At 38.4% G+C, this 26,608-nt stretch overlaps 1 protein-coding gene across 1 annotated transcript in view; it reads right to left on the minus strand.

Annotated features, from left to right (window-relative positions):
* The window catches only part of LOC145261117 (uncharacterized), a 485,607-nt gene extending 469,324 nt beyond the window's left edge, over window positions 1-16,283 (minus strand). The window contains exon 1 of the mRNA XM_080119358.1: window positions 16,146-16,283. The gene's annotated coding sequence lies outside the window, so the exon portion shown is untranslated. The remainder of the gene's footprint in view (window positions 1-16,145) is intronic.
* Window positions 16,284-26,608: the final 10,325 nt, after the last annotated feature.

Here is a 26,608-nt window from a genome sequence, read left to right on the forward strand (position 1 = left end):
GGGTCATTATTGGTCACTCTGGCCACAACTTCCACCAGCATGCTTCGCAGGGCAGGATCATGCACCTCATCGTCCCATCCAGTTGACATAGAAGTTGCCCGTCGCTTTATGGCCGCTACAGCCACTCGGAGCCACCCACACACAGGGAAGTGACCCACCAATTTTCCGCAAATGGAAAACGTGCTCCGACGTGTGATAGTAGATGGGATTTCCGGGATTTCACCACTCCTTCCCCATTGAAGGCCATCTGCACTTCCGCTCACCTGCAGTCCGAGCACTTTCGCCCCGTCCTGTAGCCGCTCCGGCTCCTTGCACGACAATCCGAAGTGCTCGAAGTGTTCTTCGACCGCCTGGGCAGACAGGAGGCTCTCATTGACAAAAATGTCGTCTATATACGACGATGTCGCATGTTGCACCGCTTCATCTTGACGCCGGATCGCATGCATGATTGCTGTCATGATGTTAGGGGCTACATTCAGGCCGAATCCTAGCCTGGTCAAGCAATAGCGAGTTCCTTTGATCACCACCGTCTGGAACGGCCACAGCGATTTCTCAACACGTATTTGCAAGTACGCTCTTTGCAAGACCAGTATGGCTGCTTCCGCACCCTGCCACCGCCACTCCCGTAGTTTATGAATACAGACATCAGCCCCCGCAGTGTGTGGGTCAACGTATTCATTAAGTTCCCGGTAATCAAGAACAGGTCGAACTTTCTGCTTGTTCTCTTGTCTGACAGCCATCAGGGGAATTAGCCCCCGCGGGGGCCCGAGCTCATCCTCTGGGTATGGAACTAACCAGCCATTATCCAGCCACACTTGAAGTTCTGCCTCGTACTGCCCCCTAAGCCACGCAGGAGGGGGATACTCTGTAAGTCGATTCCGCAATGACACTGGTGGCTGGTCGCCTGCCCATTTCCAGGACGCTGTCCAAGTGTTTGTGCCCTTATCGTATTCTGCATGGAAGTCGGGCTCATCGAGAGTGATTGCTGCACACATTTGTTTGTTTGGTCGAGAGAAGCTCACATCACCGGCACCGTTCACAGTAATTCCGCCTAGCTGTGTGATAGCGTCCATTCCAAGGAGAAGGTCATATCCGAGCAGCTCCCCATCGACCACTAACACCGTCACAGCAACCGGAGAGCCATTGTCAATGCTGATATGGACAACGCTGACCCCACAACACACCAATGAGCCTTGGCCGACAGTAAGTACAGAGATCCTTCGTTTCTTCCATGTGGCGCAATATTCCTTTCGAAGAAGGGTTTGGGTACAGCCGGTGTCAACCAGCGCTGAACGTTCACATCCATCAACTTGAACTGTTACTGCAGGCAGCGCTTTGTTCAATGCCGCGTTGGGGAGGGTGTTAGCGCTGCGGCGTCCTCCCCTTGCCCATTTCCCGGACAATTCCGCGCTATGTGGCCTGGCTTATTGCATTGGTGACACCGTATTACTTGTCGTGCTCCATAATTAGGGGTGTGCCTTGTACCGTTTTTGCAGTCTCTGGAAAAGTGGTTGGGGCCACCACAGGTATAGCATCGTAGACCCTTCGTTGGCGAGTCCAGAGTGTCAACAGCTGCGGAGACTAGTTCTCGATCGTCTTTCAAGATGTTTCGTGCTCTCGCCAATAACTCCTCCAATCCAATCTCAGTGAGCCTTGACGATGCTCGCAGCAGTCGACTTGCCTCATACGGAAGTCCCGTCAAAAAGGCGCATGCCAATATGCGATCACTTGCACCGCCGAAGGGAGTGGCAAGCTTTTTCAAGTCGGCCATGTAGACATCCACTGTCTCTCCCGGCCCAAGTCGGCGTTCGGAAAACTGCCTCCAGGCGACAAAAGGGTCTGTACCAAATGCCCCGTATAGCGCTTGTGTAATCTGCTCCATGGTCGGATCCTCCCCTAGCTGCTGGTACACGGCATAAGCCCCTTTAGTGAGTCTCAATGGGATAACCATAGCTGGGTCTTTAATCTTGCACAACCGGCAAACGCGCTCAGCCTTTTCCAGCCATTCGACCACCGAGGGACCAGTGGGGGAGCCATCGAATTCCGGAATTAATCTGATGTCAAATTTCTCCATACCAAAGCCGAAATAGCTTGTAATCAGAGTTTTTTTTTCTGTCTGTTTCAATTTACTCAAAACCGCACACACCTCGTCTTCGCATGTATCGTTCTCTTCTTCCTCTTCTACTTCTTGCTCTTTTTCCTTCTCAGTCGTCAGAAGCGTCGTCTTTGTCTTGACTACGTTTTTCCTTCTCCCTTCTTGCTCACAGTGACCCGTTTTTATGCTAAGCTGAACTCTCGTGTGTGCGAGAGAACACGAGATTTTGCGTGATTACTTGGCAATATTAACCGGCCGCCGCCATCTTGCCATTTTTCTTTGGACGTGCCCGCTTTGCAGAGTGCACACCTCGAGCGTTTGTCAGGTAAGCCTGTCTGTTCGCAATTTATTACACAATATGCTCCAGCATTCTGTCTAGCATGATCCTACAGAGCACCTTACTGACTACTGACAGCAAAGAGATGCCCTGATAGTTTCCACATTCATCTCTGGTACCCTTCCCCTTGTATAGCACTACCATCAATGCATTTCACCAATCCTGCAGAACACACTCATCCCGTCAAGCAGTCTGCAACAAGTCCGCTCAGCGTTGCATCATCTTGAGTTCAGAACATTTAAATATCTCTGTATACAAACGATTCAGGTCAAGAAACTTATAGACAGCTGCTTCAACCTCCTGGAGAGAAGGAACCTCTGCCAAGATATCCTTGACCGGATTGCTAGGAATCGACCTAACAAACTTCTGATCAACGTAAGAAGGTCTGTTTAGGAGGTCATCGAAATGCTCCCTCCATCTATGAAGAATGTCGGTAGGGTCTTGAAGAAGATCCCCACCATCCCTCGAGTGCAAAGGAGTGATAGGTGATCTATCTGGATGGTCTGTAAGCTGCATGTATTAGGCTATATAAGACCTTGGTGTTGTTTGAATCTGAGGCAAGCTTTATTTCCTCAGCTTTCTGCCTCCACCATTCATCCTGCATGTTTTGCAACCTTGCGCTTGATTGCCTTAAACTTGTCCCTCAATCGATCTTGCTCATCATCCGCCAAACCACCCCCGGAATGAGCATGCAATTCCCTGGCCTTTGAATCAAGCAAAACCTGAATTTCAGTATCATTCTTATTGAACCAATCCTGATGTTTATGCTCACAATAATCTAATACTTTCTCACATACCTCATAGACAGATTCCTTAAAAGCAGGCCAAGTGTTTTCACAGTCAATCTCTTCCATCTCCTTAGCTAATTTCTCCCTTACAATATTGTCCCTTAGACGGACAACATTAAGTCGCTTTGGAATAGCCACACCAGGTCCCCTAATATTGGGCTTCACAACACACTTAATCTTTGCATGGACCAACCGATGGTCGATCCAGCACTCTGCACCCCGCATGACACGAACATTGGAGATATCCCTCATCTCACGTTTTCTGACTAACACATAGTTTATCAAGTGCCATTGTTTGGAACCAGGATGCATCCAGGTCGTCTTGTATTTGTCCTTCTGCTGGAACACGGTGTTACCGATTTTAAAACCCATCTCTGAACAAAACTGCAACAACATCAGACCATTGCTATTACACTTGCCTACTCCATGTTTACCCAGCACATCCCAGGTTTCAAAATCTCTTCCCACCCTAGCATTAAAATCTCCAAGAATGAAGATCTTATCAGCAGAGGAAATGCGTCTAACTACACTGCACAAAGCAAGGTAGAAAGCAAGCTTTTCATCTTCTGTTGCATCCATAGTGGGTGCATAGACACAAAAAAGTTGTATAATGGCTATTTACCAGAGGTAACCTCATAGTCATGATCTGGTCACTCACACCACAGGGAAGTTCTTCCAGGCTAGAAAGAATTGATGCTTTTATAGTAAAAGCCACGCCTGATTCTCTCTTACATCCATCCGCTCTACCACTCCAGAAAATGGTGTAGGCCCCAGCCAACTCAGAAAACTGTTCCTCATCAGCCAGTCTGGTCTCAGACAGAGCAAATATGTCGATGTCATAACGTTGAAGTTCCTTAGATACAAGAGCAGATCTACTCTCTGGACACGTTATTGCTGATGGCAAGTCAAGCAGCATCTGCACATTCCAACAGCCGATGGTCATTGTCATATATTTCCTCGCAGTAGCATGAGGACGACCGGGTCCAGGCTGTGGAGCCCTGAAACATCTGCCACACCAGGCTCTGGAAGTTCCAGTTCCCTTATTGCCAGTTACGTTCATAACCATATTTGCCAACTTCATTGAATGTTTTGCCGTTTTAGGCTACAGCCAGCCTTTTTGCTATCAAGATACACGAGATGGTAAAAAGTGTATCTCATTTATATCAAGCAATGCCTGTGCGTGAGGCTTTTTATAGTGGGGAAAGACTTTGCACCGAGACAATCCCACTCTCTAAACAACTGCCATGTTGATCCAAAAAGAGCAAGTCAACATCATTGGATGCAGCAGTCACCGCAGGTTTTATATCAGAGTTTTCCTTCTCCTAGATAGGTTGCCTTCATCACGGCTTACAGAACCCTCTCCACCCACCATGCCATTTGATCCATGACTGGAACTTAGGTTGCTAGGCACCAGCGCATATTCCACACGCCAGTGGGTTATATATGCCGCAGCTTACAGGGCCTAAGCTCCTCTGGAGGTTTCTGTCTGGGTTACTTCACCCTTAGCCTTTGGTTAAATAAGCTTGGCTTACAAGGCAGTGGAGGTCCAGTTATATGGCGAAGGACACTCACTGTTCATCTGCGTGGCAGTGGTCACAACATGCACGTGGGGTTGGTTTGTCTGGGAGAAGCACAGAAAGACTCTAAGACATCTGTGTGCTTTTAACACATGTTCACACCAGACCTTGACCATGCGTGTATACACATACATATACAGACATACACACACAAACATATATTAATATATTAATACAAACACACATAAGCATATATATACACATACATATATACATACATACATATTCACATAGATATATATACATATATATATACACATGTATATTTATACACATACATACATGTATGATGATTGCGACGTCTTGTCAAACTAGTGCCACTCCCTCAGACACTTAAAGTCCATGAGCTAAAAATGACTTTTTTAGTCCAACCAGGGAATTCACATGCTCAAGCAGGCATGACACTCAAGATGGTCAATGAGATCAATTATTACATGCTTCCAGCATTTCAAGCCTCCATGCATCACAACTTTTCCATCGCCACAGGACCACTTTTATAGACAAATGCCTGAGGGAGTATCTATACATAGATGATGTTACAGTCTTAGCTTGTTACGACAGCTAAGTCTCTCTCTCTCAGTTCAAAATGTTGAGATCCAGCAACAAGTAAGAGCAAGATAGCCAGCAACAAATTAAACTGCAGACCAGCTTAATGCAACGTCTGAGCCATGCAAATACCTTTCCAATACATACATACATACATACACACATACATACATACATACATACATACACAAACACATAAATACATATAATGATGGAAGATCAATTATTACCGACTTCCATCATACCTACACGCGGCACAACATTTCCATCGCCATAGGACTATCTTTTTTATAGACAAGTTTCATCTTTGTACGACAGCTAAATCTCTCTCTTGGTTCAAAATGTTGACACCCAGCAGTAAGCAAGAGCAAGATAGCCAGCAACAAGTCAAACTGCAGACCAGCTTAATGCAGGTGCTGGTCTCCCACTTTATGGCTTTTTAAATCAGAGATTTCCTTCTCTTAGAGAGGTTGCCTTCACCACAGCTTACGGGAACCCTCTCCATCAATGTGTGTGTGTATGCTTGTGTGTTTGTGTGTGTGTGTGTGTGTGTGTGTGTGTGTGTGTGTGTGTGTGTGTGTGACAGAAACTTTCGACAGACGCTTCGGAACGTGACAAAATTGGTATTGTTTTAAAGCTCAGTCTCTTCAAATATAGAAAGATTGGCTGAAAACATGAATTCCTTCACCCTTAATTGGACAGTTTTCAATAAGGAGGACTTGGTTTCTTCGTCAACATTTTTGCAAGTCATCGACTCTTTTCGATTGACTACCATTAATTCCAACACTTGTGGCGTCTGGTTTCATAATGGATATATCAGCTAAAACGTTAGGGTTTTTTACACCTTTTCCTCTTTCATGTAACAGGTTCGAGCCTACCTGCCTACTACCACGTTTTTTATCAATTTTTAACACCTCTCATCACTCGGATTGCCTACTGTTGTTTCATCCCACCATATGCCAGCGAGGGGGACAGCAAATTTTCCAACCACCCCGGGCGGCAAAACCTGATGCTACACCACTGCACATGCATATACATACATACACACACAAACCGATATACACATACATATACATACATATACACACAAACATATATACATATATACATACAGACACACATAAACATATACACATAGATATACATATACATACACATACACATGTATATATAAACACATACATGATGATTGCAACGTCTTGTCAGACGAGTGCCACTCCCTCAGACATTTAAAATTCATGAGCCCAAATGCCTGAGAGAGTATCTATACAAAGATGATGTTACAGAGTCTTAGCTTTGTACGACAGCTAAGTCTCTCTCAGTTTGGTTGGGGAACCAGTTTAGTCACCGGTGACCTGACCATGAGGCAGGTAGTACTGGGTTACATGGTACCAGTAGCATATGACATGACCTGACATACATATACAAATACATACATACATACATACATACATACATAATGATTGCAACGTCTTGTCAGACGAGTGCCACTCCCTCAGACAATGAGCCCAAAAATGACTTCCATTGCCACAGAACCATTTTTATAGACCAATGCCTGAGGGAGTATCTATACACAGATTATGTTACAGAGTCTTAGTTTTGTACTCGGTTCAAAATGTTGAGATTCAGCAACAAGCAAAAGCAAGATAGCCAGCAACAAGTTAAACTGCAATCCAGCTTAATGTGGGTACTGGTCTCCTGCTTTATGTTTTTTTAAATCAGAGATGTGCTTCTCCTAGAGGGGTTGCCTTTAGCACGGCTTAGGGAGCCCTCTCCACCCCAGCACACACATACATACACACAAGCACACATGGTGCTAGTTGGCCGTTGACCCCCAAAAAAGGGTTCATTCGCCATTTGGAAGGTCTTGTTTTTAATCCTTCAGGGAGACTAGCCACCCTCCTCACCAAACAAGTCTGGTGGGGGAACGAGTTTAGCCGCCGGTGACCCGTCCATGAGGCAGGTAGTACTGGGTTACATTGTACCAGTAGCATATGACATGACCTGACATATACATACATGATGATTGCAACGTCTGAGCCATGCGAATACCTTTCCAATACATACATACATACATACATACATACACACATACATACATACATACACAAACACATAAATACATATAATGATGGAAGATCAATTATTACCGACTTCCATCATTTCAGGCCTACACACGGCACAATATTTCCATCGCCGTAGGACTATCTTTTTATAGACAAGTTTCATCTTTGTACGACAGCTAAATCTCTCTCTTGGTTCAAAATGTTGACACTCAGCAGCAAACAAGAGCAAGATAGCCAGCAACAAGTCAAACTGCAGACCAGCTTAATGCAGGTACTGGTCTCCCACTTTATGGCTTTTTAAATCAGAGATTTCCTTTTCTTAGAGAGGTTGCCTTCACCACAGCTTACGGGACCCCTCTCTATCCCACATACACATGGAAATAAACACATGCATGCACACATACATGCATACATGCAGCTGTAAGCAAACATACATATGCATGTACACATATATATATACACATATATATGAACACACATATATACACATATACATTTATATATGTTTATATATATATATATATATATATATATATATATATATATATATATATATATATGTATATGTGTCACACACGTCTCCGTACATTTGGGGATACGGCGGACGCACATGTGACAATAGGGCAGGTCGATTTGCAACTTTTTTCAGAAAATCAACATTGCACTGGTGATGGTAGTTGGGATTTGATATGATAAGTACATATTTAAAAAATTAGATTCCCATCTTGAACAGAAAATTGAGCATTTAATTTTAAAAATCGTGTAGAAAAATGCTGAGAAATCCTTCATTTTCATAGCATTTTTCACAACACTGACTTTGAAATTTCACTATTTTTATAAAAAAATCCAATTAAAATTGATATATTTATATGATATATATTGAAAGAAACATAAATACATGAATTATAATTTTAATTATGAATCACAACTAGCAAAATATCTCAACTTTTACTGCATTGATTAAACAAAAATTGTAAAAAAGCTAATTAGCAACTAAGTCTTTTAAATTTCACAATCTGAAAAGATATATGGAGATGTATTACACAATATTGTAATTCTGTAACTTGATACAAGTTACAGAACCATGTATTTTAATTTTTTTATTAAACACAATAATATAAACTATTATAATAGTTTCTGTATAATTTCTTTTCAAGAAAAATGAAGGTCTAATTTGATGGCACGATGACTTTATAATAATTTATCTATGTCTTGCTTCCTGCCCATATACAACATTTTTAGAAAAATCAATCAAATTTTACCAATGTTTGGCTGCAAAATTGATAGCCGTAATCTTTTTCAATCTTTTTTTTTTTTTTTAGTTTTTACTATTTTCGAAAAAACATCACAAAAAACAATTATTTGAAAACACTTATTTTTTATATTTTTGTGATGAAATATGAATAAAACTGACTATTGTTTGGGTAAATTGAAAAAACTAATAAAATTTAATGGATAAATATTTATTTACCTAATGGACAAAATCGTTTGGATGCCCTCTTCTCTCACATCCAATTTATCGATATTATATTTTCCGGAAGTAGTGCAAAAGCCCTATATTTGGAACTGCTTAAAACAGTAATTTGGATTTTAGTTAACTGTTTTGTTCTCTGAATCATATTAAAATACTGTTGGTTAAAAAAATTATTGTCGGTTTGGATCTCAAACCAACTAACTGCATACACTTGGATGATAAATTTGACCAGAATGTTTAATTTATTGTTTGAGGATAAACACCTCTGGTCCATAAACACATTAACCTTGTGGCTTATGTTAGCCATCTTGCTTGATTCAAGGGCCCAATTTTCTAAGTTGCATATCTTAGTTTAACTTCTCGAGAAATTCCAACAGCATACTCTCAAACAGTAGACTCTGGTATTCACACTTAAATTATTTGTTTCTTCTGCTGTCAGATAATGATGATCGGGAGGGACACTATTTTTTTTTTAGAATTCTACTTGAGGCAAATCTTGATAATTATTGATACAAAGTTCTCCCAAAGGACCAGTACATGTTGTTAGGCTTTTTCTTGTTCCATCAATCAATTTAAAAATTGCTCTAAATGGCATTTCTTCTAGTGGAACCTGAAAATTGCAAAATTTGCACGTTTAATAATAGAGCCAGATTACATAACAAATACCAATATATTATTTTATTTTCCACAAAAAAAGGAACATAATTGCAGGTGAATCTATAGAATTAATCGTACCTATGTGTCTTTTTGACAATTTCGTGTCTTGCACTTTACTGCAAAGTCATCACTTCTCAAGACAGGAAGCTTACAGCTACAAGAAAATATATCAAACAATCTGTCTAGTTGTTCCTTCATTTTTTTTTTCACTTTGGTTGCTGCAAGAAATTTCCTGTCAATCTGTTTGGCCCTCTTATAGCAAAATATGTTGACATTCTGACCTATATAACAGGGTCAATTGTGGATTAATACTTGCCAAATACTAATTAATTCCTTAGCAATTAACATAGAAATCCCACTATTTTTTAAGTGGCGATAACTGTTTTCGAGGAAATAACTAAACTGGATGACTTGTCGTGAAGTTGGGGGTGCTGTTTCATCCAAATGACAAGGTGGACCAGCAAATTTTGTGAACCACGGGTTAAAACTGAACGTTGTGCCTTTATTGACACTCTAATCTGAAAAGTAAAATAAATAAATGGATTAAAACTGAAGGAAACTGTTTTAAGCTATCTTCCAGTTTCATATGTAAAAAATAAGTGTTAGTTATAAGAAATAATGAAAAACTTTGTAGAGTTGCATAAGATGTATTGAAGAGGACAAAACCAAATCAGAAGCATAGTGTTTAGTTTAGACATTTGTAGCAGACTTTAGCTCCTCCTTCGATAACATGAGATTCATTCTTGCTGTCGCTGTGCCATTTTAAACAAGCGTTTAGAGTTTGAAAAACCAGTGCCTGTGCATCTATGTTACCATGCTATTTTTAATAGTATTTTCAAATTAAATTTAATTTTTATGAAATTTTTGTTTATTAAATGTTTAGGTGAAAGTACAGAATAGTTACAACACAACCTCCTATCTTCCCCATGTTAAGAATTGTTTTCTAAATAATAAAGTTATTTTAGCACAATATGCACAAATAACAAAAACTTTTGAAGGAGTTTTATTTATTTATTCCTATTTATCTCTGTGGATTATCTGATTTTAAAACTATAATTTTAGAAGAAAAATATTGCTTAAAAACAGTTACTCCCTGAAAATAAAAGAAATAAAAATTTGACACTAATTTTCTGCAAAGTATTTTTTTATTAAGTAGAACAACTTGAAAATTTACGTGGTTATGTTTCGTAAAGAACGTGTAGAATAAAATTGTATGGACTTTTTTTTAATATAAAACTGGAGTATTACCATATTTTAATAAAAATTTCAAATAGAATTTGATGTGAAATATTAGGTTGGTGCGAAAATAATGTTTTTGACGTTCACTTGAACGTCAAGAAATGCCATTATTTTTGTACCAACCTAATAGAAAACAAAGTACAAAAGATAAAACGAATATGTTTAAATTCACTGCAGATACTTGAAATATAATAATACATATTTTAAACAAGTCTTTTTCGTTTTTCCTTTCGAAATAACTAAGCCTAAAGAGTTTTTTTCACAACTTGTTAGCGACATATTTAGTGTTGTGGGGGAAAAAGTTCAAATAATAAATTCACAGTTTTTCAAGACTTTTTTTTATCCCCTTTTTCATATCATGTCTGTTGGCATTCGTTTTCGGTTTCCAAAATAACTTTTCTGCGATGTTAATTAGGATATTTTCCGCTTCGATAAAACAGGTAGCTAAGCGTTCCAATTCGCCTTTGGCCGGTATATTTTTTTCTTCGGGGTTTCCATGTTTGAAAGTGCGTCATAACGCTTAAGGGTGACATAGAAGAATGAGACTGGACTCCAGTTGGAATGAGCGAAGGAAGGAGGTCGCCTCCTGATTTTTTTCTTTGATTCGCATCTCGATCTAAAAATAGAATTGACGAAATCGTTTTCTTCCTTTTCCGTGGCTGATGAAATATTTCTATCTGGTTGAATCTTTGGCTTTCTGAACCGAATCATAGTGTAGTATCTTTTGCTGCTACACTTCACTTTTTCTGTCCTCGGTAAATGGAAGAGAGATCTTTCATGACTGAGGCAATTTCTATCTCTGACTACGTCCAGAACGCTTCTGTCAAGGGAACTGGATCTCCCCACAGCAAAGCTCGATCTTTTGTCAAACTCTGCCCTCGCGGGGAGGCAACGCTGCTAACTCAATTTCTTTCACTACAGTTTGCAATTTGGAGACGGAAGTGTTTTTGTTGAGATAAGTGATTTCAATTTTAACATGCTTTTTATTTTAGATTAAAATATTAATAACTCCATTTTATTTCAGTATTTAATTTGTGTATTTCTGTTTTATTAAATGCTAGCTTTTTTTTTCTCGTACATAAATGTTTATTTATCTACCGAGTTGATTGCAAAAATAGATTACGAATTGTACTCATTTTTAGTTGAGAGGGGAATCTATCACCATACTTTCCCTTAAACACGTCTGTTGGACTTTTATTAAGTACAATACTTAATAATTTTTTTTTTTTAATGGAGAGTAGAAAACGCATTGTGGATGCGTTATCGGCAGCTCCTGTTACTCTCGCTTCTTCTTATTTGTCCCTCAGTCCTCATTTTTTAATGAGTGATTTTTCTGACAAAGGGAGAAGAAAAAGCTGTTTTCTAGGTTGGCAGTATTTTGTGTGAACAGTTGGCAGAGGTGGCGGAAATTTTCTGTTTCTATGTCTATCCTTGTAGCCATGTCACTAGTAAGGGTGCTGGAGGTAAACGTTTTGTCTGGGCTGACGTTATCCGCCTGATAGTCAGGGACCCGAACCTTGGATTAACCACTAAGGAGGCTGTCCTATCAGCAGGTGCAAAGTACTGGGGCTGCTGTATTGCCATTTGGTGAATGGATTCTGGACCATGCAGTAGCTTCTGGTGGGGCCTCTCGATGCCATACTAGTGGGTAATTGTTACGGCTTTACCTTATCATTAGCTACAAATAAAAAAAAAATTCTTCATTTCTTTTTCTCTCTTAGTTTCCCCTCTCTGTCCTGCTCTAAGTAAATCTGACGACCTAGTCCACAAATTTCAAAATTTCATCATGACAAGTTTCAAGAAAAAATACACGATTAAACCCGGTTCTCCAACTTCCAACGTAGACCCCTACTACCATGTCTCCTTCTCCAACATCAGGGGTCTACGTTCTAACCTTCCAGAGGTTGAAACCCAATTACAGGAGACTAAACCAGACCTTTTATTTTTAAGTGAAACTGGCATTGGACAGGCTATTTCCCTAGATGAGTTCGCAATTAAAGGATACTCTAACTTAACTTCTAAATCTGACCCCCAAGATCGCCATGGGCATGGAATATGTGCCTATATTAAAGATAGCTTTCCATGTGGTAGGGACATCTCCAGGGAAGATCCTAACTTACCCTATACGTGCTTCCGGGTTGCTTTAGCTCACACTACGGCATTTTTATTTACTCTCTATCGCCCCCACAACAGCGGAGTTACTATCTTTAAAAGCATATCTGAGAAAATTGACCAAGTCCTATCTGCTTATCCTTCAGCTAACATTCACGTATGTGGAGACTTCAATGTTCACAACGTCGAATGGTTGATCCACTCAAACAAGACCGATGATGAGGGGAGGTTCTGTCATGATTTCTCCATTGCCTATGACCTCACTCAGATTGTTCAGGAACCCACCCGTGTGCCCGATAATGACGGCCAGTATGCGAGCCTACTAGACCTTTTTCTCACAACTTGCCCTGAACTATGTTCAGTTTCTGTTCTGTCGCCTCTTGGATCTTCCGACCAATCTGTTGTATCAATTAAGATAAAAATGAAATGTAATAAATCCCCAGACGTACCTCTCCATCGTACAGTATATCGATACACTAAGGCTGACTGGGATAGCTTCCGTACATTTATAACTGATCTACCTCTGCATTCCATATTTAAAAAGGATGTGTCCTCTATAGTATTAGACCTGACGGAATGGTTAATTGTAGGTATTGACCGTTTCATACCCTCGAAAAAGTTTCAGCAAAAACCTAACAGCCAGCCATGGTTCTCTCCAGAATGTGCTGCTGCCATTGTGCACAGAAATCACTTTTTCCACTGTTTCCAACGTAATAGATGTATGGAAACTAAAGCCGCTTTCAGGACTGCCAGCAACCATTGTAAGAAAGTAATAAAGAGCGCAAGATGGTTGTATGCTCAATCTGTTAAGTCCAAAGTAGCTGAGCAGCGGCTTGGTTCCAACCAGTTTTGGCAAATAGCAAACAGAATTCTGAACAGAAGCGTGTGCTCCATCTCAACTATCATCAATGGACCTGAGGTAATCTCGTCAGCATCAGACAAAGCCAAACTCTTTGTCAAGAACTTTGCAGCTAATTCTACCTTTTGCAATCAAGGCCGCCAACCCCCAATATTTCCTCCTGTATCTGAAAACACACTATGTGATATACGTATATCTGTACGTGATGTTGCCAAGCTAATCAAAAACCTTGATTCCAGTAAAGCAATTGGCCTGGACGGTATTCCAATTATAGTACTCAAAAAACTTCAACCTGAACTAGCGCCCATACTTACAAAACTGTTTAAACGTTGTCTTAAGGAGAATAGTTTCCCATCTCCCTGGAAAATTTCATCAGTATACCCTGTATTTAAGAATTTAGATGATCGCTCATCCCCCTCTCAGTATAGGCCAATAAGTCTCCTGTGCGTCATGAGTAAGTTGCTGGAATCTGTGTTAAATACAGAAGTAATCAACCATCTCAATAAAAATAACCTTCTTAGTGACACTCAATATGGTTTCCGTTCTGCTAGATCTACACCAGATGTGCTTACAGTTATATCTCATAGGATTAGCAAATCTCTCGACGGAGGCAACCTTTCTAGGGCAATTGCTCTTGACATATCTAAGGCCTTTGATAGGGTATGGCATAAAGGTTTACTTCATAAGATCTCTAGCTATGGTATAGCTGGAAATGTCTTCTCAATTATTAAATCATTTCTTTCTGATAGGTTCATAAGAGTAGTAGTTGAGGGGCAAAAATCAGAAGCCCACAGTATTAATGCCGGTGTCCCTCAGGGGTCCATCCTGGGCCCAACTCTTTTCCTGATCTCCATTAATGATCTTCCAAATCACATCCTTACATCATTTGTAGACATTTATGCTGACGACACTACCATTTATGGTAGCACATCTAAGACAGTAAACGACCAAGTTCTTTCCAATTCTCTCTCCTCTGATCTTGAGCATGTAGTACAATGGGGAAAGGAGTGGCTGGTTACTTTTAATGCATCTAAAACCAAGCTTCTCTCTTTACATCATCAACATTCTGATCCTCATCTGGCATCAATTGAAATGAATGGCTCTCGTCTTCAGGAGGCTTCAAGTTTTGACAAGCTTCTGGGCTTGACCATTACTCCTGATCTTAAATGGAACACGTACATCAAATCTGTTGCCAAGACCGCTGGAAAAATGGTGGGATCTTTCTATCGATCCAGTAGATATCTCACTGCTGATGCAATTCTCTATCTATATAAGAGCCAGGTACGTCCAAGGATGGAATACTGTTGCCACATCTGGGCAGGAGCTGCTAGAAAGGACTTGTCCTGCCTTGATAGAGTTCAAAATAGACTTCGTAACCTCGTAGGAGATGTCCTTTTCTCTTCCTTGCAACCTCTATCTCACAGAAGAGATGTTGCGAGTTTATCTCTGATGTATCGCTATTTTCATGGAAAGTGTTCGACTGAGCTTCAATCTATGGTCCCCCCTCGCCAAACTTTCACAAGAAACACTCGTCTAGCTGTAAACACTATCAATAATTCCCCCCACTCTTTATCTGTGCCTAAACCTAAACGTAGATTTCTTAGAACTGCACACCTGTGGAATTGTCTTCCGTTTTCCTGCTTTCCGGCTGACTACAATATGGTTGTCTTCAAGTCTAACGTAAATAAGTTCTTGATGAGCCGTTCCATATAAGTTATCAAATTTAACAAATTTTCATTACTAATGATTATTATATTGTCCAATTTCTACTGTACACTCTTTAACCCTTATCCTTGAGTGGCCTCTTGACCTTGATAATGTGTTGATACCTATGAAAAAAAAAAGAAAAAGTCCAATGTGAACAAGTTCTAATTGAATCGTCCCCCTAAGTAATCCAAGTTACAAAATTCCCACTGTTTACTATGCTAAAATCACAATGACTAATATATACCTATTAACCCTTATCCTCGAGTGGCCTCTGGGCCTTGATAAGTGGTGACACCCATGTAAAAAAAAAATAGATGTCGTGGTTCTCGTTCCTTCAAACTGACTTTAATATTAGGTTTTAAAATAAGAATGAATTAGTGGACTCTCGCCCAGTTTCAATATGCAATTAGGTATTTATCCTATCGCCAGCAGATAAAGAAAAAAATATTTGATGTCGAGATGGCCGTTCGTAACAATACAGATAAATAGATACACATATACAAATATATATACACACACATATACAAATATATATATATGCACACATGTCGATATACACATATACAAATATATATACACACATATCTATACACATACATACACACATATATATATACATACGTACACACATACATTATATATATATATATATAATTATTTTTTTTTACTATAATAATTAAATACTTACAGACACTAGTGTTTCGTTTCATCCTTTCGGGAATCTTCAGTGCAGGGTGTCACGATTAACACCAGTCGACAGACTCGAACTAGGCAACACGAGCCATCCCTAGTTCGATTAGCAAAGACCATATCCATTCGGCCACCATTAACTGCGTGAAATAACGTTGAATTTAAACATTTTAATTTTAAATTTTCTTTACGTCAGTCAGGCAGTGATATTTACCGACTTAATTCAACTGAAAGTGCTCAGCGATAAGAAACGAGTTTATATATATATATATATATATATATATATATATATATATATATATATATATATATATATATATATATATATATATATATATATAAAAACAGTAAATTTATGTCTATAAATATTTAACAGCCGAACTCTTAAACTTCCGGTCACATAACAGTGAAATTAGCAAGAAATCATACACAAAGATAGTGTAAATCTTGGTTTGTTTGGATGAATAACGCGTACAAAAATATATCAGCAAGTTGAATTCGAAATCTTCATTTCAACTGGCTTACATCTTTTTACTTCTTTCTGCGCGTGCTCGCATAAAATACATTTTGTCAATTCGTTTAATATTATAATTGTTATTTCGTCCCGTTTCAGCCAAGTATTCTTATGGCATTCTTCGAATGGTTAACTAGGTGTGTCAGAATTTTTGGGGAATTTTTGACACCTCTAACACAAAACTGCGAATAAAATATTTTTTTAAAAATCGTAATTTCTCTGAGTTGTTTATATTCTTTAAGGAATATGCTTCCCAAATAAAATATTAAAGTTGTTTAAAAAATAATAGAAATATTATTTTTATTTAAAAAAAAAAACAAAAAAAAACAGTGTTTACAAAGTACCTGCACGCGTCCATGCAGCCATTTTTTACGTAATGAAATCAATTTAATTTTACGAGTTAAATTTTTTTCAATTTTTAAACTTTAAAAATCTATCAAAATTTTTCTAATGGTTCAATTTTTACGATATTTTCAGGTTCAATGTGAAATTTTATGCTCTTTCGAATAAACTGATATAATATTCTAGACAAGCGTGTTTTTTAAAATTCACCCCCTCCCATTTTGAAATGTCTATTCAAATGAAAATAATGAATTTTCTCACCTAAAATTTATATATCTTAAATTGAAGATGAAAGATCAATAAACACAATAAGCTCATTTAAAAAAAAAGAATAGTTATTTGCAAATTTATCTGTAAAATCCAAGTTTAAAACCTTTTTTTTAAATCACGCTGAATTGTTTTAAGTGTAACCTTATAATCTTGTTATATTGCCCAGAAAATTTCGTAGAATTACGACAATTTTTTCTATTTCATTCAAAGTTTTTTTTTTAGATATTTAAAAAAAAAATCACTCCATAAAGAAGAAATTAAATATATTAAATCAAACACTCATGGAGAGAAGAAGAAGAAAAAAAAATCGTCGAGTGTTTTTTTTAGATAAAAACTTATAAGTAAAATGTGATCATTTTTATAGACGGTGGCACATACTTCTTCACGCACAAGACTTGACGGCTCACGCGTATGTGTTGTTTTTACGTTTTTATAGTCCTTTTATCCATCCGTATTTCAAAACATGAAGAAACACCGGCTAGCTAACACCGGTTAATGCTTACGTAATGGCCATCTTTTCAAATAGTTGTTTAAAAAAATTCTTTTATTTAAAAAATACATGGAATATGACATATAAATATGGACAAATTTTCATAAATGAAGAATGGCAGCATCCATTTTTTTAATTATTATTCAATTTTCACCTCAAACAAGGCACAGTGCCACTTTGAAGCAGGGGCTACTATCAGGGACTTATTAGCAGGGTTATTATGAAGGGAGATAAGTAGAAAGATGTTTGTTAACATTACACTTGAACTTCTGCATATCAGTGCAGTTGGGAAAGCAGAATCCCGGAAGGGAGTTCCAAAGACCCAGAGTTCTGGGGAAGAAACTATTGGAGTAAAAGGCTTTCTTGCACCTAGCGATCTCTACTGTAAAGGGATGAGACTTAGTAGCTTGTCGGGTTTGTCGGGGGTAGTTACGTCGGGGAGGTACAAGTGTTTGCAGTTCGTCAGAGAATTCACCATTAAAGTATTTGTAGAACAGGCAGAGGGATGCAACATCTCGCCCATGGGACAGAGGCTGAAGCCTAGATGACAGTTCAGGACCTATCAGGTTGGCGACTCTCTTTTGAACCGCGTCCAGGAGCGAGAGACAAACAGCAGATGCACCAGCCCAGATGTGACAACAGTACTCCATACATGGGCGAATGGTGGCCTTATAGAGGTATAGGATACAGTCAGGCGTAAGTAGTTTTTTAGCACGGTAGAGGGAGCCAACCTTCCTTGCAGCAGCCTTGGCAATGCTCTCAATGTATCTATTACAGTTCATATTCCCTGTAAACGTTAGGCCGAGGAGTTTAAAAGAAGTACTTTCAGGCAATGTGTTCTTGGTCATTGCTATTGGTGGTAGAGAAGGTTTCTTGTAGTTATTGAAGGAAACAAGTTTAGTCTTGGCAGCATTGAATGTGACCATCCATTTTTGTCCACATTCCACTACAGATTGGAAGTCATCCTCTAGTGTTTCTGCCATTTCCTTGGATATGTGTTCATTTGTTTTGCCCTCATATCTGTTATAGAGAGTGGTGTCATCGGCAAATATACCCATCTCCGAAACAATTTTATCAGGGAGGTCATTTATGAATATCAGGAATAATAGAGGTCCAAGGATAGACCCCTGAGGTACTCCCGCATTTATGTCATATTGTTTAGATGTACGACCGTCGAGGACAACTTGTATCTTTCTCTTACTTAAGAAGCATTTAATTACATTATGAATTCTTCCAGTGATTCCATATGATCTAATTTTCCTTAGAAAACCATCGTGCCATACCCTGTCAAAAGCCTTAGATATATCAAGGGCTACCGCTCTACCCTCCCCTGTTTTGTCTAATGAACGGTATATACGTTCAGAAACTACAGTTAAGATATCTGCTGTTGAACGGGCTTGCCTGAATCCATATTGTTTGTCAGTCAGTTGGGTGCTGGACTAGGGCTTGATTAACTAAGGACTCAAATATTTTGGCGAAAAGCGGGAGGAGGCTAATGGGGCGATAATTTAGTGGGTCAGTTCTTTCACCAGAATTCTTGAAGACTTACCAGTCAGAAGCGGTTTTCCAGCAGTCAGGAAAGCACGATTCGTTAAGGCATTTATTGTAAAGTTTGGAGAGAACTAGAGCAACCTCGGCAGAGCATTTTTAAATAGCACAGCCGGGGTGAGATCTGGTCTACATGCTTTTGAAGTGTCAAGATTTTTTATAATAGTATGTACCTGAGAAGGGGTGATTTTCAAATCATCTAGTGTGGCGTCTGTTCGCAGAGGAAAATCAGGGAGTGAGTGGTGTACCGAGTTCAGTGTGGAGTTTGAGGCAAACTGACAGGCAAGCAGATTATCCTTGTAAGTTGCCGTGCAAGCAACCTCATGATAGTGGGGGAATAGTTGACTGTCCATTATTTACTACGCTGTTGTAGATTTTCCAAAAATCCTGGGTTCCTAATTTCTGTGCTTCGATGCGTTTTCTGGTTGTTTCAGAGTAATCTGTCTTAGCTGTCTCTATCACTCTCTTACAATTATTTCTAGCTTCTATAAACTTCTGTTTATTTGAGCTGGACTTATGTCGGTTGAATCTGCGGAACGCATGCTGCCTTTGACAAATGGCAGCTGCACAAGCAGAAGTAAACCATTGGGGAGAGTGGGGCTTGCTATAGAATTTCCGTGAGGGAACATGTGCTTCAATTGCAGTTTTGAACCATTCACTGGTCTCATTTGCACATTGTTCCGCTTGAAGAGTAAAGATATTTTGCCATGGAGCATCTCTGATGAGTTCCTTGATGGCTTCCCAATCAGCCTTTTTGTAATACCTCGTTGTTTTGAGTAGTTGGTCTTCAGTTTTAGGGCGAGAATTTAGGCTGATTTCTACCATTATCACAGCGTGATCAGAATTCCCGAGTGGGCTGTGGGCATTTGTTGTACAGTCATCGGGAACCGTTGTCAGAAAGAGATCTAGAAGTGAGGCATGTTGATCTTGCTGGTCTGGGAAACGTGTCGGAAATGTAACCAACTGAGATAGGGAATGGGATATAGAGAAGCTATGTGTTGTGCTACCAGCTACGTCTGTGTGATTAGAGAATCCTAGCCAGTTACTGTGGTGGACATTGAAGTCACCAAATGCATGTATTTGTGCGCTAGTATCGAGGGAGAGTGCTATATCTATGCTGTCTGAGACTTTGTTTATTAGGGCGCAGTCTTGATTTAAGGGAGAGCGGTAGAGAAAATACAAGTAGCTAATATTGTGTTGCATATTTAGTCTGAAGCACATAAAGGCCTGATCGTCTGATTCTAGTTTTATTTCTCTTGTCAGATGTTACGAATATATCCATTGATTTGCATTTTATATAGGTAAGTGATTTTTTTAATATATATATATATATATATATATATATATATATATATCATATTTAGATTAAGTTAAAATGCGTTGAATTTCGTGAAATCTTTTTTAAAGAAAACTGATTAAAAAAATATTGTATATTTTTCGATAAAACCTTTTATTATTTTGAAGTTTGGTCTTTGCTCTTTTTAATGAAAAATATTAGGGTTTGAAATGACATAGCGTGTTTATTTAATCACTCCTTTTTTAATGGCATCTTCTGACACTCCTAGTTGTTAACCTCGATGGGATAGGATTCCAATTAAAAGTAATAAAATATACCATTCGGTACGGACCCAACGATGAAAGACCAGATAAGAACGAAAAGTTGGATTTATAAGAAAAGAAAGAATCCAACTTTCCTCGCCCTTTCGGGCACCATGGTGTAGTGAATAGAAACGTGGAGTTACTACGGTTCCAGGTGAGCATTGTTTGAAGATAGTGGATTTAACCCTATCCAAAAGCAGGCCAGAGGATTAGTTGGCCAAATCGTGGTTAGACAACAACTATGGAAGGCAGTACTTACTAAGGATACAGTTAAGAGACTCAGCATTCCAATCCCGTCGCGGTTAAAAACCACCTGAAAAAGGCCAGATGAATAATTGCACGAAATGTGGTAAAACAACAACTATTAAGGTGAAGATAACAGTCCGCAAATAAATATATAATATTTTGGGCCAAATCTCTCACGACTTAAGAAAAAATTCTATTTAAAAAATTCATATTTTGTTTGACCTTTGCCATTATGTTTTGTATAACTACAAGGAACTAAAGGCGAATATCTGCATGATTTTAAATATATTTGAACGTGTTTTACGTCAAGCAGAATCAAAATATTTATTTACAGGCTGGAGAAATAAAACCTTTCTTTTTAATATCTTGCAGATGTTTTACTATCTTAAGCAGATAAATATTTTTTGACAATTATTTTTTTTTTGCCGGAAATCCCTCACAAACGAAAGCAAAATTCAATGAAAAAAAAATGATATTTTTCTTAAGTAAATCTTCCACGGCAGGAGACATATTCTAAGTACAGTTTTGAATTTAGGAAAACTTGTCCTGGGAAAACTCGTCTCCGGAAAACTCCTCTCCGGAGAACTCAACCCCGGAAAACTCGTCCCCTTTCGCTAGGTAGGAAAACTGGTCTATTATTGACTAAATATCGATTGAAAACACATTTTATGATCGTTCTTGAAGGAGATATTGTTTTTTAAAATAGACTATAGCCCCCATAATATTTAAAAAAAATATTTTTACTTGTTTAATGTTTTTTTTTTTTTTTTTAAAATAAAATCGATTTTCTAAGTGTCAGTTTTCTACCTAACTGGCATATTTTTTTTTATATTAATATAAAAAGAATATACTTATTTACTGTTGTTTATAAAATGGTAAAATCGATTTTTCTACCTCACCGACTACGTTGTTTAATTTATTTGGAATCGTTTATTCGGTAAAGAAAAAAACACAGAAAACAGACAAAAAACATGTCGAGTGTTACGTGAGAACGAGAAATAATGTCCGGTATATCACATCTTAGGTGTCTTGATAATCGCTAAAAAATAGAAAATTAAAGAAATTATTCAGAGAGATTTGGTTTTAAAAAGAAAATAATAAATTTTAATATTTTTAAAAATATAATTTAGAGAGCGAAAAACAACCAACAAAAAATGTAATTAAAAAGGTTCTTGATAAATGATAGCGGAGTTTTCAATAAAATTGATTAATAAATTTATCTAGTGATTACTTTTTCTCTTAATGATTGATTTTAGAATTTTGAAGTAAAAATTTAAAAAATTAAAAATGAGTTAATGAGAGATTGTAAGCACGTGGCATCTCTCGCGCCAAAAAAATATTTCGCTTTTAATTTATTAGTTAATTTTTGCAAAATTTGACAGGAAGACAATAAATGTTGATAATTGATAAAATTATAATTTTAAATAACGCATGAGTGCATTTGGTATGAGAGAAAACAAAAACATAATAACAAAAAAACTATCATAATTAAAAAACCAAAACAAAAAAGTAACGAAGAATCGAATCGCTCCCTGTTTTTTAAATTTTTTTGTTATGTTTTTTATTATTGTTTTTATGACCCCAAAAAACATCGTTAAAATAAGAACAAAAAAAAATTTGTAATTAGCTTTGTATGAACATAATAAACGCTTTAATATAAGTGAAACCACTAAGAACTTAGCCAGTTAGGTAGAAAACGGACACTTAGAAAATCGATTTTATTAAAAAAAACATTAAACAAGTAAAATATATTTTCCCGGGGCGAGTTTTCCGGGCACCATTGTTAGCACATGGCATCTCTCGGGTGCCCGGAAAACTCGTCCCGGGAAAACTCGTCTCGGGAAAACTCGTCTCCTGAAAACTTGTCTCCGGAAAACTCCTCTCCGAAAAACTCGACCCCGGAAAACTCGTCCCCTTTCGCTAGGTAGGAAAACTGGTCACTAATTTGAATAAATATCGATTGAAAACACATTTTATGATCGTTCTTGAAGGAGATATTGTTTTTAAAATAGACTATAACCCCCCCATAATATTTTTAAAAAATAATTTTGCTCTATAGCCCCCACCCCCTCATAATATTTAAAAAAAATATTTTTACTTGTTTAATGTTTTTTTTTTTTTTTTTTTTTTTTAAATAAAATCGATTTTCTAAGTGTTCGTTTTCTACTTAACTGGCTAAGTTCTTAGTGGTTTCACTTATTTTAAAGCGTTTATTATGTTAATACAAAGTTAATTATAAACGTTTATTATGTTCATACAAAGTTAATTACAAAGAGATATATAAAAACGTGCATGGGGACAGTAAAAATATTATACCAAATTTCGAAGCAATTGGTCTAGTAGTTATTTAGATTATTAAAAACGGACTAGATTAACAAGAATTATATATATATATATATATATATATATATATATATATATATATATATACATAATGTAACTCTTGGTTCGTTCGCAATTAATAGTCTAAAAAACCACTGAACGGATGGCTTCCACGTTTTGGTATAACATGTTTACTATATCCATGTGTGTTTTTATATATTTCTTTTTAATTATAACATTATACTTTATTTTTCTATGATAAGTAGGTGATTTTCTTTGTACCGATAGGCCATTTTTAATTAGTGACAATTATTTATTACCGCTTCCTGTCACGTGACCAGTGTTTCCAATTTAGCGGTTTTCCTGCTAGATCTGGAGATTTCGTTTGCAATCTAGCGGGGAATTCTATAAATTCTGGAGATATTTGGCACCCACACATCCGCAATTTTAGATTAAAAAATAAAGAAAAGCGCTTGAAAATACTTTAAAACATAAAATAAACTCATTCATGTAAGTAAAAAAAAGTAGCATTTATTGCCTTTGGTAACAATTATTTATTGATTATTTGTTTTGTTTTTCACCTTTTTTTCGGCTAACCATTCTAAAATCTCGCTATAAAATCGATTTTTCCAAGTACATTTTAGGTGGGGGGCATTCCAACCTTCGAAGTTTAGTTTAAAATACGATCTAAGCAACCCTGCTTAATTTAGAAGTTATAATAACTTGAGTTTTATTTCTTCCGCCCGTCACACCAATAATTTCCTGGGTAAGGTTAACACTTTTGTCCAAACTTCCAACTTCTGTACACGTAATGCACCTTCTCTCAACTCCCAAGTACTTCTGCTAATTCAAGTTATTGCTTTGAAATCCAACTTCAAAATGAACAACCCTCTCAAAAATCAACCCTCTTTTATCTCCAACCAGGAGCATCTCATTTGCATATCGGGTGGTCACATTGCAGGCATATAAAAAGATAAGGCAGCCATTTTTGTTTCTTTTTTCTTCATTCATTTCATTCCACGACCGACCCGTTGAATTATGCACACGTGCTAATTAGGTAAGGCGCACGTTTCCCTACACTCCCCCCTGATCTCATGATCACACACAGGGCAGGGGTTAGTCGTCTTTGTCGGGTACTTCTTCGAAGAATCGGGGAAGCACTTCCTCATTGCCATCTTCCTCATTACCACCGTTATTGCCATAAGTCTGTTCCATTATCCTCTCTTGTGGTTCACTATGCGGTGTTTCACAATCAGGGCAAGGGGGCAGTATCCGTCTTTGTCGGGTACTCCTTTGAATAATCGGAGGCATCACTTCCTCTGTTCCATCTTCCTCAGTATGTTTCATTATTCCCTCTCGTGGTGCTATAGGTGGTGTTTCACAATCACGGCGGGTGGGCAGTATTCGTCTTTCTCGGGTACTTTGATGAGGAACTGGTGGTATTACTTCCTCATGTCCATCGTCCTCATCACTATTGCCACTAGTATGTTCCACCATTCCTTCATCTGGTTCTGTAGGTAATGTTTCTATGCTCACCTGTAGGGGCAGTAGGCGATCAGGATCATCCCTGAACTGTATGTGATCTTCCTCATTATCCTCAGAATCAGAAGAGGTATAACAGGGGTGGATATCTTTTACATGACGTGATACACCATTAATCAACATGGTCTGAGGACTTATGATTTTGTCTATTTTTCCTCTGCAAAATTTTACAGTGCACCCAGCATTTGGGGGTTTTACCCAAACACGGTCTCCCACTTGATATGGTGTATTGACAACGCTAACCACTGATGGTATGACATCAATTCCTTTTATACTCTGTTTATAGTGGTAAATCCCATTAGCTGGTGCAGTTTCTGGTGTTGCATCGTCCTTTGGTGTCACATTATACCAGTACACAGCTTCTGAAATAGAACACTGTGTCTTGGCCGCAATTCTTTTAATGGTGCGGTGACACCGCTCCACTATACCGTTACCTTCTGGAAAATATGCACATCGGTAACGCATTCTAATCCCCCATTCCTGCGTAAATTTCTTAAATTCTTGACATCGAAACGTAGTGGCGTTATCAGTCAGAATTTCCTGTGGGGCACCACATTAAAAAAAGACAGCTCTCAACTGTCGTATAATGCTAGATGCATCCTGTCGTGTCAACAGGCACCATATCGTGAAGCGTGTCGGATCACAATCTGTCAAGGTCAAAAAATGCTTGCCCTCATAATGCGTTACATCCATTCCTACTCGATACTAGTTGTCCTCCACTTTAAGCTTCCCTTTTTGCCATTGGGATGGTGCCGGATCAATTCGCTGACACTCTTCACACGAGCGTATAGCTGCCTTGATTGATGCTCTTGAAGGACACACTCTTCGGACAAAATATGTTGTCCTCCGAATTCCGGGATGTCCACTCTGCTGATGTATTGTACGGATCTGGCCAGGTGTTACTTGATCTGTTACGGCCGCGCATGTCTGTTGTGGAGGATCAGATCCCTGCCTCATTACATCAATCCACCTCTTTGGTACTCTAGTCAAGCTATCAGCCAAATTCTGCATCGACGAAACTAAGGTAATGTCCACCTGCAAGCTGTATTCGTCAACTATACGCTTTATTATTGCCAGTCTCCTTCGTACTAACATCTCACTTGTAGCTCTAGTCTTAACTCGAGCCTTTCCAGTCAAGGTGTCGGTCAACAGGTGGTAACCACACAACGAGTCAGTGTGGAGATGCACGACCTTAGCCGGCCATTGCAATGCAAGATTAAGCCCTTTTAACGTGGCATCGAATTCTACCAAATTTATATGCTGGGCATCATTTTTCGGACGAAGCCAGCACGCATCTTCCACAATGGCACCCAACTGTTCCAACACGACACCTGTAGCCAGTGAACTTGCGTCAACCCATGCATTCAGTTCGTTTCCAGATACTTGCCACTCCTCCTGGGCAGGGTCGTTCCTATGTACTCTGGACAACATTTCAGCCATCATTTGCTGGAGAGAATCATCATCCACCATGTCGTCCCATCCTTTGGTTACTGCAGTTACTCGTCTTTTTAATACCCCTGTTGCCGATCGGAGCCATCCCCAGACAGGTAGATGTCCTACTAATTTACCGCAAATAGAAAACACAATG

This window comes from Euprymna scolopes, chromosome 37 (assembly GCF_053919585.1).
Source record: "Euprymna scolopes isolate OS-2025 chromosome 37, ASM5391958v1, whole genome shotgun sequence".
Classification (NCBI taxonomy): Eukaryota; Metazoa; Mollusca; class Cephalopoda; order Sepiida; family Sepiolidae; genus Euprymna; species Euprymna scolopes.